Consider the following 13,779-nt stretch of genomic DNA (forward strand, 5'->3'; position numbering starts at 1 on the left):
TGATAACTTCCTATTGTGTTTAACAAGGGACGTATTGTGCCAACATTATCGTTGCAACAGAAACTGTACTGTCCAACTTCCACTTGCAAGCTGAAAATTGGCAATTTTTGCATCTTGTAATTGACACAGAGGGCACTTTTCCAAATTTAATCCCAGCATTCTTTGGGTATGTCCTCGTTTATATGCACGACAGTTTCCTTTCTTTTTTTCTATTTTTGAGGCGTGATAGTAACGATATTTTGTATGAGTGACATGGTGGATAATAATACTTACTGGCTATATAAAAGAGATATATTCATTAAATGTGTGTTATAAAATAACACTTTGCACGTTTCGTATTTGTTTATTTACGAGAACTCAAAAAAAACATGGCGACGCCCACGAAAGTCGGGTACACTTCCAGTTACTCGTATAGTGTATTATGAATCTGCGCCTGCGTAGTCAGTAAGTCGCTGGCGCGACTATTAAGGGGTAGACCCACCTTCCTTGAGTGATTTTGGTCATTTTTTGATTTATGGTAAATCTTGAATCCGTGTAATATGGCATTTGAGCGGACGATAAGTTTGAAACCATAACATACTCGGATATATATCAGTTTTTAACATAAATGAACATTGTAGGTCAGTTCGCGTGCCGTCGTTTTTCTTACGTCTTAACGGTTTCCAGATTAGTGAAGAGCGTAAGTAGATTACGTTAATTCGATCTGGAGGAGTGCGCATGCGTCAGTCTCCTTCCCAGCTCCCAGCAGGAAGTATGTCGTGGCTACCTAAGGTAGCCGTCAATTGCAAAAGCATGGTCGACAAAAGCGATATATCAAGCATATGGCTGGGAATGAGAGATCAGTTGAAATTGCCAGAGTTACAGTCCAGCTTAAAACTCCAGTTTCCGATGCGTTGAAAAGGTGTAGACTGGAACTGGTCGCAAGCACGCACTGTAACGCAGAACGCTAAGCTTACTGATTCAACACTAAACTGAGCTTCGAACAAAAGCTACTGATACATCTTGCGGACAACTGAGAGGCTGCTCATTGTAGTTTACCTCGTTTTCCTGTAACACGTATTAAATAAAACTGTTCCCATAGAACACAAATAACGGCCGAAAATCCAAATAGTACGTCTTTGTCTTATGCTTTACATGTTTGCCAAATAAAGTAATTCCAGCATTCAAAATTAATCGCCGCCGAAAACCAAAACGTACATTTGTGTCCGGTAACAAGTGACGTGGACTTAATGCAAAGTATAGTCTGACATTCAAAACTGACCCCGCCCCAATCAAACTAGGCCTACTCCGAAAATCAAAATATTACGTCTTTTTCTGATAACAGTTTACATGTTTTTTTGCACCTAATGAAGTCCGACATTCAAAATTGATCCCGCTCCAAACTAATTGCGACTGACGATAAAAATGTCAGATGTTTTTGTTATGTCTGCAAATGCCCAGTGAAGTCCGGCGACCCAAACTCTTCCCGCTTACGTTACGGTGTAAAGCATGCAAGAAAGATTACGTTCCTGCACGTCACCACAAGATTTCCATCTTTTTTGGGTGAAAATGGTAGCGACGTCTTTTTGTTTCGACAGTTGGGCGAGCAACACTCCCTCCCAGTAGAAATTAGAAATGTGCCAATAGTTCGAACTTTTACAGCGAGAAAATCGCGCCGGTGTCTGCTCTGCCCGGTTTGGAAATGTAAGCTTATTGTTTTGTAAATTCTATGCGGGCACAGAGGGAACGTGATGCGGGTAACATACGTACAGTTTTGCTATATTACATGAGAATGATGCCATTCAATGTAAACACAATATGTTGACCTAGCATTTATTTTTCAATCTGTACCGGAGCTAATCATAGAGGAGACATAATTTGTCTCGACCAACTGAACTGTTATTGGCGGACTGCTCATGAACCGAGTCGAAGTCCAGGGTCGAAGTCAATCTCAATTGAAAAGTATGGGATATTTCACAGCACAAATTCATGTCAGTATAGCTTTAAAATGATTGCGATTGAATTGATATAGGTACTTACACACTTATGCAACAAATTTAAAGAAATTAAAATAGAAAATAGTAGAATTATTTCCTTGAACTTGAAAAAAATTAAACAACCACGAACGTGCTTTTTTCGAATCACCAACTGCCTTTTCCTGTGGATAAACTCAATCACGCTGAAAAACAGCGTGCTGCTGGTCTGTCTATCGTCTTTATTCGCCACCGAAGAACGACGAATGCATATCAGAGAACGCCATATTCAACTGTTTGACTGAAGTTCACGTATTTCATTACTTGTACAAAACTCGACCGTCGCGATTTTAGAATGACGCATTCAGTTTAGACGTGGTCACAGATTCCTATCAGTTTAACGTACTCGCGAAGCCAAAACAAGTCGCTTTTAGAATTGTTCGACTTTCGTGTCAGAATCGATTTATTTCGGTTTTTCGCCAACTGCTACTTTTTATCTTACTATTAGGAAATCGTTTTAGATTCCAGATATTGTCTGATGTTATATTTAGTGTAGCCTAACAATGGTTCTAACCTGGCACAACAAAGTTAGCCCTGCACTATAAACTGCTGCTCTGAGGTCGGAAACCGTGTTCATAGAGCTGTCCGTTTTTAGCTTTTAGTTTTAAGGTGGAATCGGGTCGTACTTCAACATGCAGTACGGAACGTAAAAGCTAGCTTCCGTAACACGGCGTCTGAATGAACTTCGGCTTTGTCGGTATGTACGACATTGTAAATTTATTGTCACGTGTCTCTCTCCGGGCAGGAAGCTGAAAATGCCATGCCGATTGTGCAACCAAAAGACAGGAAAACACAATGTCATCGGACTTGGCATGCAAAATCACATTATTTCTACGAAGTATATACGCAGCCAGCCCTTTCTTCGCTTGATAATAAGTTTTTAACTGGTACACTACAGTGCACAGTTAATACGCTAATTTGTATTTAGCAAGAAGATTATCCCCAGATTTAGCTCGTAATGACAGTTGTGTAAATAAAGCCTAACGCTTACGCCGCGAACTGGCAGTTTCAGTGTTCATTTTCTTCCAATTTTCACGTCATGTATCATTTCATTCATACCACACATTCAGACAATAGTGTAAAAAGTCCTGTGCTTCATTATAGGCGGGGAATTTCCACCAAAAATGTGAGCGAACCGGAATTTTAGCTGATTTTGTGCCACTCCAAGGTCGCATACACATTTTTGCGATTTACTCCGTTTCATTTTTGGCAATGTATCGCAACTTCTGGAGAGTGTAACTTGGCGCCACGTTGACGGATTAGCCTTATCTTTTCATAGGTTGTAGTTAGTGACTGTTTCTACATTAAAATGTCTCAGAATTCCGATAATGATCCAAAAACAAAAGATATCGTGAAAAACGTGGACAAAAGCCGTAAATTTATTCAGAATCCACCACTTCTCACTTTCAAGGCTAATTGTGCAAAAACAAAGCGGAGTATCAAAAATCAAAGACACGGTTTTTTACACATATTACCCTGCTATCGATTGCAGTAAACGGCCCACCAATGGCCATAACCCTTTCGTACTTACACTTTTTAAAGTAAAAAACCCATCAAAAACCAAAATTTTTGAGCAAAACAAACACACGCAAACAGGTTTTGAAATGTTCCCACAATTTTTGTAATCTTCAATTGTCGAGCCACCTAAACATATACAACATGTTTGGTTAAATATTCATTTTAATGGTGAAAAATCAGGTGAAATATAAGTAACTGCGAATGTGGGTCCCCCCCTTAATTAGAGTATTACAAATTTACATCTATCTTTCACAAATGACCTGTCTATTTGTTGTACTGTTGTTGGACGATAGAGATAATTTGAAGACAATTCTTAACATGATAAACAATGTAAATTGAAAAATAATGTAAGCAAACCCTAAAACAATGCTTTAATAGTGGAACGGTGGGCGATTACAACCTTACGCAAATTGGAATTGAGAAAAACATCGCTTAGCTAAATTTCACGTTAGGTTTCTCTATAAACAAACTGTAACAGTTGCTAAAAGCCTGAAAATGCAAGCCCAAGAGAAACAAAATGTTTTCCTTTTGAAACAGAAGATAGAAAGCGAGGACATTTCAATTGCAATCTTAGCTGTAAAATGACTCATTACGGTAAATGTGTTACAGAGAAATCAATTTGGAGCTTCGTGAGGCATGATAATTCGTCTTTACAATGTGCAATATTGACACATTCGGCGCTTTCAAAAAAGACAAATCCCAAAAGCAAACTTAAATGTCTGGTGTGTTAGATATCAAGTTAGAATGTCAAAAAATATGATGATAGTTTATATGCGAAAATCAAATTTAATTCTGCATCAGTAATCTAGGTATCTGACAAGAAGAAGGCTTTTATAGAGCTAACTTAAAATGTCATATTAACATTAAACGTAAACAACACGTTCATTTTGCATTACATTGAACTGAGACATAGTTCTTTAACTTACCGCCACATGTTGAAATGATTTCATCGTCTTCACAGTCCTGTACATCGTCACAAATCAATCGATTTCCAATACAAACGTCATCGAAACACGGAAACTCATATCTCTTACAAACTAAACGGAACATTTAGAATATTATATATATTATATATATATATATATATATATATATATATATATATATATATATATATATATATATATATATACAGAGATATATAATATGTGTAATGTTGATATATACACAGAGATATATAATATAATACAAATTTTCAGTTTTAAATTTTAAGATTTTTAATATAATACAAATTTTAAGTTTTCCGCAACAACACTGTCTCCAATATTGGTAAGACCGGACGTTAGTCTCGCTCGCGAGCTTTTAGTGTGACAAATGATATATCATTTCATCGTTAACATACAGTCGGTAAGTTTCCTTTTCAATATAATCGTACACAATCAACTTGATCGACTGCTATTATTTGGTGATTCACTGCATTATTATAGCTCAACATATTTGTACAGGTTTCGCCTTAACCTGTGAGAGATGAAAACAAAATCTGTTGTCTTAGATGTTACTGTAACTAAGCCAGCGAAAAAAACTGCTATTGTGTAAAATTTGAATTCTATTTAGTAATAGAATATTAGCATTTCAGAAAATGCAAAGCGAAGAGGACAATCTCACTTTTTCTGCATGTCAACCCATCGCCAAGTAGTCGATATCCATCAAGGCAATTGCATGTGAAAGATCCCATCGTGTTTATACATAGTTGATTACAAATTCTGTCGTTGTTCTCCATACTGCATTCATCAATATCTGAAAGCACCAAACACCATGTACAGTTTGTTAGATTGTATTACACTGCTACGGAGATGGTTTATCCCACACAAAGGTTAATGAACATAGCGGTCATTGATGCCAGTACAATAATTAATCAAAACAACAAGATCTCAATTATAAGTCGATATGTATACAGACCATATTTGAGATCTTGTTGTTTTAATTAATTATTTTACTTGTATCAATAACCGCTTGGTTCATTAACCTTTGTGTGGGATAAACCATCTCCGTAACATTTATTTCTCTGTTGTCAAGCATGACAGTTGCCAGCGACCAAGATACGCTCGCGCTCCTCCCTTAGTCTAAATGTCTTGAGTCCGCTGTGTTCCTCTCTCTCAAACAACTATCTTCAAGCAACTATCTTCAAGCAACTGTATTCGTTGTGTTGTTTATGGGATTTTAAACGTTATTTTTAAGGCGTGGCTTTGATCATACGGTAAACATGAATTAAGGATAAAATTATAAACCCAATCATAAACATCATCAATCCAGGTCTTGATCTTCAATTGGCATGTTACCATTAATACTCAAACTTAATTGACTACTTTCATGATTCTTAAAATAATTCAAATATATTCTTGTTTTTATCCAGACTTCCGTAAACATCCTCGTAAAACGTTATTGTGCGTTTGTCTCAGATATGGTCTGTATGCATATCGATAATTGAGATCTTGTTGTTTTAATTTATTATTTTATTGGTATCAATGACCGCTAGGTTCATTAACCTTTGTGTGGGATAAACCATCTCCGTAACAATACACTTAGACCAACCGGCGACTTGCTTATAACTGCGACACCGACTAGCGAAACTCAATTTCACAAAACGGAGCAAGCTGAGATAAAAGAAATCTATTAATGGTTATAACTCGAAAATGCTTGTCACATGCTAATAAGTAATCCTTGAGATTGGCTACAACTATTTTAACTTACGTACACTATGATCAAAAATTTAAGCAAACTTATGCTCTACTATATTGATATAGGAATTTTTTTCCCGATCATATGTTATTTTTCGTGACGTTTAACACTTCTGCTTATGTTAGTAGAACAAAGATATGTCACAGCTCATAGGTGATTGAAGTTTTTTGTTAAAAATGCAACGGAATATATCTTCATGGCATATTTATATCATAGCAATAGCATTCTACATTTGTACTATTAAAACATGTCTATACACAAGTAATTATTTCATTAAATTTAAAAAAAAAATACCACTTTAATTTTATGATCGTGATCGTCTTGCTCAGTTTGCCGCGTTGTCATGTATCTCATTATGGTAATACGTATATGTTATCCGATAATACTTAGAGTATAAATGCACCATATGTGAACTTGCACAATTATTACGTCAAATTTGGCAGATAAATTCAGACATCAAAACTCTATACATGTAACAGCTCTGTAATATCAAGTTGCATTGTATCAGGTTTTAAGGGTGGTGATAATTGACAATCAATTATGTTACCCTGGCATTGCGTTCCGTTGTTTATGCTCAAGTATCCGTCCAAACAAGCACACACATTTTCACCGTTTTGGCCGAGTCCACAAATCTGTTCACATAGGTTTGGCTCAGGGCAGTTTCTCCCCTGTGAAAACAGAAAAGAAATTGAACATGTTAATGGAGTGTCCTGATATTTTACAATGTCAACCATCATTGCTCACGTGTTCCAAGCTTTGAAACTTGAAGCAGATATGTCCTAATTTGCCAACTCTGTTGCCATAACTGCTTTCTAATATGTCTACAACATGTCATTCGACACAAAAATAAGAGTCAATACCACAACACTTTCCTTATTGTTTGACAAGGACGCGTAAAATGATCGGGTTGCATTATTGTTGCCTTACTGTAATGTTACATCAAACTTACCTCACAAGTGTGAATGGATACCCATGCAAGGTAAAACAGATATACTGATTTCATATCTGGCGTGATTTTGCTCTCATACCTGTATACATGTGATGAATACAAATAAATATCAGGCCTCTTGTGATTTGTATATTGTTCAGTGAAAAATGTTGTTCAATAAGGTAGTATATTATATATTATTTTATATTTTGTAGGTGTATTTTACTGTCTGTCCCTCTGTCCTCACGCTTCAAATTGCGATGATAATATTAAAGCACCGTTGACATCAATTCCATGACAATTCCTTTTTTCAATTAACAAAATATTCTTGAACTTCATATACTGGATATCGTCGATTATAAAATTATTAAAATATCTTTTTTTTAAAAAGATAATAAAGAGTGTTCACTAACATCGCCTTCATTTTGATTAATACATTGATGAAAAAACTTAAAAATATACACATCACACTCACATTTGTGGCGTAACCGATCCGTCTCTAAAGAGAAACGATTAACTTAAATTGTGGAAGAAATCAACACAAAATCCAGTTTAGGGGTTGATGGATCCATTCGGGTCAACCTATTTTTATTGTAGTGATAGAGGTCACCATGTGTTTAAAATGCCCAACTTAGGGATAGGGGTTCTGTGTCTTTTTGAACTAGGAGATGAACTAATTTTTATTTATTTTTTAATTTTATTTTTTTATTTATTTATTTCGAGAACCAGCTCATACACCAAAAAGCATACAGAAAAAAAAGGGGGACTGATAAACTATAAAAAAACTATAAAAACACTAAATCATGAAGGAAATTAAAACTGACAGACAGAGAAAACTTTAAAAGCAGTCGGAAAACAGTCTTTTCCAGAACAGGCTACCACACATAATATATGTATCGATAGCAGCACTAATAAGAGAATTTTCACTATTCATCAGCCTCATATAAAATTTCGAGCGTAAAGTGCGCTGTTTACTTTCGAAAGTCAAAATGTTGCTCTGAACAAAAGTGTTCGAGATACTTAATCTTCTGTCAATACCAAACAAGATTCTAAAACCGTTGTTATAAGCAACGCGAACATTATTGATACACTGATTTGTGAACTTACTCCAAAGATGTGAGCAGTACATAGAAGTACAATATGTTATAAAAAGTCTCGTTTTGACAAAGTACGAACAGTTCCAAAACTCACGGATTAACATGTTAGCTCTGGCATAAAACAACCTCATTTGACGCTTAATATCATCATTATCATCGCCATTGCTGTTGAAAATGACACCAAGATAAGAATGCTTATCTACAAAAGAAAGCTCTTTGTCATACAAGTACACATGCGGAATCTTACAAATATTAAGCATATTAGGCAAAATGGCAAGACACTTAGATTTCAAAGCATTAAAGACAATATCATGGTCATTAGCATATTGAGTACAAATATTCAAGAGGTTGTTGATACCCTTTACACTAGGACAAATCAGTACTATATCATCAGCATATAACAGGTGATTCATGCACTTTCCACCGAGGAAGCAGCCGATATTTTTCTTAACAAGTAAATGACTAAGTTTATCAACATAAACTGAAAAAAAGACGTGAAGAAAGTATGCCTCCTTGTCTCACACCATTACATGTTTTAAAATGTTTAGATAACACAGAACCCCATCTTACAGCAAATTCTTGATGCCTATACCAATAAACCAACATACGAACTATAAAATTCGGAATACCTCTATCAATAAATTTGCGAAATAATGTCCAATGGTTCACTTTATCGAAGGCTTTTGTCGCATCAAGAAAACAAAGGAAAACAGGGGTATTATGACGCTTATAAAAATCAATTATTTCTTTTACTAAAAAAACACACATATCAGTTGAGTGACTTTCTTTAAAACCAAATTGATGATCACTTGTGTACAGCAGACAGTCACACTTATCAAGAATGAATAATTCATACATCTTAGAAATGGCAGTGGCAATAGCAATAGGGCGATAATTCCCAGAATTAGTAACCTCACCATTTTTATTCTTTACAAGTGGAACCAAAGTGGTGTCCATCATGCAAGATGGCAAGTAACCATGAATATGCGCTGCAGTAAGCATCACTGAGAGAAGAACGTGCAGGCGTGCATGCGCAAACTTTAAATGCTCAGCTGTAATGCCATCTGGACCAGCAGATTTACCACTGGCCAATTTTGCAATGGAATTTCTAATGGCAATTGGAGTGACAATCATATTCTCATCGAATGAAACACTCAAAATAGAATCTTTCACAAAACACTCATTACCGTTGTTGGTGACAGAGGAAAGCAGACTTGCAAAATGGTCAATGCATCATGCCAGCGACAAATCCATCATTCAGTTCTTGTATGTTTGTAATTGGCGAGACTGTTTCGCAAAGCGTCTTTTTCATTATGAAAAGTGCAATTTAAATGCAAAGCATAACAAAAAAGCTGAACCTTGATTGTTTTCTGTATGACAAGCAAGTATTGAAAAGCAACATGCACTAAAATTTAATAATCCATTGATACGGTGACATGTAATCACAAGAGGAAAATGACAAGTTATTTTTTCCCATTGATGCACGTAAAACGGAAATTGTTTTCCTCCCTTTGTCAGGTTTTCAAACAAAAGGTTTGTTTTTCATGAGTACAATGATATTTAACAAAAGTAGGCTTTTTAATAGCTATGTTTAATTGCTTCAACGATGCAAAAAGTCCTAACAGACACTGTGCACATCCTAGTTTGCTGCGTATTTTTACAATTAGCTCTCCAGGGCTTATTATTGAACAAAGCAAAAAAACAAAATAACCAAAAAACCCAACAATTTTTGGTGCTGTCCATCGTTCTACTAAGAGTTGTTTACACCTTTTAAATACTACTGGTAGTGATAGTTTATTGTAAAAGGAGTTACGAAGTAAATGATTCACAGTAAAAAAAGTTCCAATAATTTATCATGATTTCAATTGTACCATCGTATATTCCTCCTTGAAGTCTACCATGTCTCCCATTTGCAACAAATTCCTGCACTAGCTGTAAAAATTTTGAAAAAGTAAGAGCACCATTCTTCTTAGTTCTAATATCTGCACCATTCTTTTTAATTCTAAGATATTAAATTATTTAGAAAAGCATATTTGATTGAGAGAGGAGATATCATTTTTGTAAAACTTTCCACTGGTTGTTTCTTCTTAGCCATACAGAATAATGTGATGGAAAGTAGGTAAACTAGTGGCACCTGTTTTACGCAACAAAAGGATATTGACTTTTTCCAAATAGAAAGACAGAAGAAATTTACACGCTAACTTTTCTCAGAGAATGACCCCTTCAGTTTGTTACAACATGCTTCCCCAAAGTATGGCATTTGTAGTACATGCAGAATGTGACTTTTAAGCTTATTTAACGGTTTCTTAGTTTAAGTGGAAAGTGGAAAATATTAAAGGACGGGTAGATTTATACGGTGATTTTAATCCTGCCGTAAAAACTCTAGTTTTTTTTTCCATGGTTAGCTTCTTCTGGCGGAGATCTTCCGCGGGGAAATTCTGCCCGAATTATCTTCAGCGACACCTTCCTTTATTGTGGCAGGAGAAGAGGAAGAAAAACATCTGACAGTATAACAGTTTCTCCCTGGCAAGGAGCAGTGTACGCATTCCACGGCAGGGGATCTGGTTTGTAAGTTGCTGTCGCCTAAAGCCGCTCGGAGTAGCTGTGTGGTTTTTAACCACAAACTGCCGTTAGTTGCAAACAGTGGTACTTGGGAAACTACTTCAACAGATTAACCATCGGTGTGTCTCCGTAGGTTGAGTCGGTTCTTTTTATTCGGAAACGCGGAGTTCAGTTGTCTGCTGAATTGCCCATCGCTGTTCGTATACAGAGCATCTAAGAGCTGATCGTCTGAGGATACAGGATTAAGGCAACAACACCCTTCCTTATCGTTTTTTTACCATCTTTTCTGTGTTATTTGTGTTACCATTTGTTACATGTGTAACAATATGCAGTAGAATTAATGAGGCTTCCATCAAAATTAAGCGGTGGGAATCCAGTACAAGGATACGTAATTGTTTCCCTCGGGATTCAAAGTATTCTGATAGAATCCTGCAATTTCCTTTGCGAATTCAGCACTTTTGGCAAAGTGGCATTTAAATTTTTGTTCAAAAACGTTTGATCTGGTACCGAAAACGTCTTACCACTTTCAAGTTGCAGTATGCTTGTTTTACATAATCTCTTGTCATCAGAAATGTCGTATTCACCTTCATGGTTTTCATATTGCGGGCAAAATGAAGATGTTGCAATAGACACTGTATGTGCATTCTGTCGTACACCTAGGTCCGCATATTGTCATGTTCTGCTTGTTTTAATAGAACTAGCTTATTGCCAGATAGTGAAAGTACCCAAAATCCACATCTTGTTTACGGGAGTACTTTCATAGGTCGATTCAGAGAAAGTTGTGTAAAGTGATGCTAGGTCCAAAGATATACATGTATATGTTTGATGCGGCAGTCTCTGCTTGGAGTCCGATTGCCGAACCACGAAAAATCAATATGGTAATACAACATTCGAAACTATTTTGAAATCATCAGAAATGAGACATTATTCAAAAAGGTTTATTAATTTGAAAAATGGTCAAGCTCGAGGGCAAAGGTGGCACCATCACAATAGCAAATGAGAAGCTATGTTTAGTATTTCAGCCATAAAAAGAACCAAAAAAGCCTGAAAAGCCTAAAAAGCGTTTTACATTTTTCTGCACTAAGTTCGACTCTGTACTGTTAATAGTCCTGCTATGTCCCGAAGGAAATAATTGAAGTTTTTACTGTTTTTGACCATAGCTGTCAGACCAGACCAAGTATCAATCAAATGCTAACCTGCTATGTTAAGGTAATGTAGTCTTCGCCAGTGGCAGTGGTGATAATTTAGAATCCTCAGCTTGTACAATCATACTGAACGCCTATTGATGTGCGTGTAACCCTTAGTTACTCTGAATTGATTTTTGTATTGCTATATTGCCAAACTTGCGGGTTTCCCTGTTTTGTAGAATTGACTAGTGTACAAATTGTATTTTATGCAGGCGGCATACAGCAATTACAATGCTTACTTTTCTGTAATAGAAGTTCAAAAACAGTAAGTACAATATTAGCAGTAGGTCACAGTACCTTCTGTAACATACGATGAAAAATTCTGTTTTGCTATTCCAGATACTGTAAAGCGCTGTGTTTTGAAAATGATGCGAGTGAACGGATATATTATGTATCGTTTACATTATTAACAACCAGAACTACATACTTACTACAGAAATAACGTGCGACGCGCTGACCATTAACGTTTATTTATGGGCACGGGCGAGAGGAAAGCCAAAAATAAACGGGCGAGGCTTGCCGAGAGCAACTTGCAATTGAATACTCAGATAATGAAGCGCTTCTCTTTACAATTTAAAACCTGATATAGGTGACACCGACTAAAAATCTGCCACCATAAGTCAACTACGAAAGAAATCAATGTGTCCAATTTAACGCTCATAATTTAGATGAGATACAAATGACGGCGTCGCATAAGCTGTTATGTGCCTTAAGGAACGAACCATTTCAAAATTTGAAACACGCGCATAGCTTTCATTGCAGAATTATGAATTGATTGTTGAAAAAAATAATAACGACATGGCAAAGGACATGCCAATATACAAAGTGTATGCCCAACCCAGTAAATTTTAAAAGTAACACACTTTCTGTATAAAATATTTAAGCTTTTTATGCTGCGACATTTTGATGTCTAAAATATAAACTTTCAATCACAAAAGGTAGATAACAATAAGTGAATAAGAGTTGCCTGAAGTATGGTACTTTGCATTACTTTAAGTAGTTTTAAAAACATGGATTTTGGGACAGAGTAGAATTTTGTCTATGTGAATCAACAAATCAACAATTAGTGCTTATACACATCCGTCGTGATATTCTACACACATAATTCACACTACGTATATTTATACAAACACTGTGACTCTAAATACAAATTTAAAGAGAATCCGTCTGTATATGTGAGTCTGCCTAGGCATCTGTATGCCATTTGTAGAAGCCATCTATCGGAAGTAAAACATGTAACAAGACAGAACAGCTGCTCCAAGTTTTCATTAAACTCTATCATTTCGGATTTTATAAAAAGTCCTAAAACGCAAAATGATTAGATACTGGGCTCCGTCAGTAGCAGCTTGATATACTTAAGGCATTTTTCTCATATTTGAAAAGTTGTCCAAAGTTTACAGTACCCGTTGAAGGCAACCATGCCGTGTTCAGCCATGCCAAAAAGTTTCGCGTAATATGTATGAACTTGATAACATTGGCTTTAAATACAGAGGTAGCTGGTGCTAACATCTTGACACAGAGGTGGCCACCTTCACAGTAGAATCGATCGACGCCGACCGACCTCATGTAAGTACATGAATTGTCCCTTACGTTTTCAGTAAATTATACCAGCAAAGGATATTGAATCCCTAGAAATTTTCAGGTTGGCTGTTGAGGGCCTGTAATGCAGCCCAAATCAATAAACCCGGTGCATAACAGTGTACTTTAGACTTACCTTTCTCCTAAATGAGCCAACATATCCTTTATTTTGGCCTCAGTATAAGAAGCTTGTCTGCTTGAACAACACATATATAGTG

The 13,779-nt window shown here is 36.1% G+C and overlaps 1 long non-coding RNA gene across 1 annotated transcript; it reads right to left on the reverse strand.

Annotated features, from left to right (window-relative positions):
* Nucleotides 1-6,774: 6,774 nt before the first annotated feature.
* LOC139143095 (uncharacterized) lies at nucleotides 6,775-13,779 on the reverse strand. The gene is made up of 3 exons (XR_011554526.1): nucleotides 13,698-13,779; nucleotides 7,159-7,237; nucleotides 6,775-6,877 (listed from the first exon to the last, which is right to left on the reverse strand). It is a non-coding gene; the product is annotated as an uncharacterized lncRNA (long non-coding RNA).

The sequence above is a fragment of the Ptychodera flava genome, chromosome 11 (genome assembly GCF_041260155.1).
Source record: "Ptychodera flava strain L36383 chromosome 11, AS_Pfla_20210202, whole genome shotgun sequence".
NCBI classification, from domain to species: domain Eukaryota; kingdom Metazoa; phylum Hemichordata; class Enteropneusta; family Ptychoderidae; genus Ptychodera; species Ptychodera flava.